Here is a 3024-nt window from a genome sequence, read left to right as displayed (position 1 = left end):
GAAATTCTTTCACCTTGCTGCCCTGTTCACCTAGCAATAAATAAGTACCTAGGAGTTAGACAGCTGCTACTGGCTGCTTCCTGGGGATGTGTATATGTTAGAGACAAATATGTGGTAAACATAATAGAGGAAAATTAAATTGGCTAGAAAGGTTGGGTCCATGAGTAAATACCTTGATTTTGCAGATACAAATAGTAAATACACGCACACATATATACGAGAAATGGGGGGATGAAAGATGCAGCTACTTAACTGGTTCTCATCTTCACCCATGTTACGGACCCGAGTCCATCGTCGGAGCACGGAGCAGTGACGACAACGCCATCTGTGAGTCCGCTCCCGAAAACCCCCCAAACATGGACAACGCCATCTAGTGGTGACAGGATATGCCGACAACAGGCGCTGGATTCCTGTCCTAGTCGGCTCGCGAAGTAGCCGCTGCTGACCTCTGGCGAGGTGGCGCTTAGACAGTGAACGCCATCTATGGAGCGAAAGGGTGGACATTTGTGTCTAAGCTAGTAAGTGATGTTTTCTAGTGGTCCCATGTAGTGTCCCCTGTACTGATGACGTGTCTGTTTTCAGAGTCAACCTAGGACGGTTGTGAGGTACGTTGAATCAGCCTACCCAAGGCAGCCAAGGTCTCTTCACCAGTCTGCTTTGTAGAAGCTGTGAGCCACCCCCGGACGAACTCTGCTGAGTGTGTGATTGCCTGCCTGAGGAGTGGCAGTAACGGGATTCGCCGTATCCGTGGCTGGCTGGTGGAAGAGAACACCCACTGAGGTGACGACCGAGGAGGGTGACCAGCGAGTCACACGAGGCTCCTGCCTAGGGCTCACAACCCTAGTATTAGTCGAGGAGTGGCCTGACAGCAAAGCTGACTAGTACCTGCCAGCTACAGGCTGGACCGTGGTTGTAGGCCATCACGACGAGGCACCCAGCGGGATTGTGGTTTGGCTGGCCTGTAGCCAGGGTGGAGTCATCGTGAGTTCTGGGCCACGGAGGAGGAGACCAGGAAAGGCTACCCAGAGGAAGCGTCGCCGAGTGTCCAGTGTCTTCGGAAGGAGACGAAGCTGTATGTAATTGTGTAGTAATAATTCCCGTGTGTGACTTTTAATATATGGTGGTGGGAACATAAATATATATATATATATATATATATATATATATATATATATATATATATATATATATATATATATATATATATATATATATTTTTTTTTTTTTTTTTTTTATCTTTTTTAATATATAAGGGAAGGGAGTACCACCTCTGGCTGGAAGAAGGGGGACCCATAGCCTCGGAGGAAACCACACATAACGCATTGGAGGGAATGTGGGTCCCCTCCAATACAGTTTCTGTGTGCTTTTCTCCTACCACCCCCTTCCCTTTTTTCTTTTTTTTTTTTTTTCTATATATATATATATATATTCTATATATATATATATATATATATATATATATATATATATTCTATATATATATATATATATATATATATATATATATATATATATATATATAAAGGAATATACACATTAATTAGGATACCGGTGTATTTGTGTACCTCCCCCATTGTTTTAATTTGCGTTACGGAACACACCCCTTGAAAGCCCCTACTAGCTTGGGGCCGGATACACAAACAATTATTACCATCAGAAAAGGACCCGGTTGCGTTCTAGTAGGGCCGTAACAACCCACAACGAGGAAAATATCGAAAACTTGGAGCATGAAATGCCTCTTGGAGCCAGTGACAAGGGGGGTTAATGAAAGGAAAGTAGACTACAGAAATTTTAACTTTATGAGTGTAAGACAGTATCGGGAAAGTGTGCAATAAGCGATAGAACTTAGGAGAAAGACAATCCATGAAATGATGGATCAAGTCAAAGATAGGTGCAAAGCGGATGAAGAGATTAATACCAACAATAAGGGTAAAGGGTTTGAGGGAATACAGCAACCAATAGTTCAATACACTATGTCAAGAAGTTAAAACGAAAAGAAGTTGGTAATAGAAGAAATACAGAAGAACGATAGAAGAACTACAGAGGAAAGTTGATATAAGAAAACTAGTATAAAGGTCACAAAACCAGGAAAGAATAAAAAAACATAAGATAAGTATGAGGAAAAAGCTTTGAAAATACCATTGGAGGAGAAAATACAGCAAATGACAAAGAAAGGTTGTGAGGAGCAAGTTACCAGTTTCCAGGGTGGCATCCCGGCGAAGCAGCTCACAGTGATAGGAGAGAAGGTAACTCTACTCGAGAGACTCACAAATATTGTGATTACGGAAGACGAAATAATGAGACAACTATAGCATCATTAGAGGTAAATGACGCTATGGGACCAGATAATATTTCACTAGGAATATTAAAAAAAAGCAGCACATGTCCTCCTGGTATATCTCCGGCTCTGGTTTTTAATGAGTTTGCTGAGAATAGAGCTTTACCCGGCTATTAAAAGATGACGAATATCGTATTATCATATGAGAAAAGAGAGAAAGAAGAGGAAAGAAACTACAGACCAATGACATTCACAAGCTTCGCCTGCAAGCCACTCGAAAGAATAATTAAATGTGGACTATTTAAACACCTAGAAAGGGCCAGATATGTAAACAAAGGCTAACCTGGTTTCAGAGAAGGGAAGCACAAGTTCGGGCAGACTGTATTTCTGGACTGCCAAAACGCCTTTAACTCAGTTCTACACAAGAGACTACTACAGTAACTTAGAAGAAAGACAGGAGTAAAGAACATTTAACTTAAGCCTAACTGTGGAGGCATATATAAACTGACAAACATAAACTGTATATTTTACATTAACATAAGTAACAATCTCGTTCAAGAGCCGAATTAAGGAGGCATTGGATCACTGAAACGGCGTACGCAAGAGAATTAGGTCTTACAGTATACCGCCCTATCGTAGAACTCTCATCTGAAAAAAACACGTACGAAAATTTTAATTGGTTCGGTGATTTTAAACGAGTCTCGTCCTAGAATTGCGAGGGATAGGATATGAAGACAGACTGAAAT

This window comes from Procambarus clarkii, chromosome 1, assembly GCF_040958095.1.
Source record: "Procambarus clarkii isolate CNS0578487 chromosome 1, FALCON_Pclarkii_2.0, whole genome shotgun sequence".
NCBI lineage: Eukaryota > Metazoa > Arthropoda > Malacostraca > Decapoda > Cambaridae > Procambarus > Procambarus clarkii.
This window is presented reverse-complemented; position numbering follows the sequence as displayed.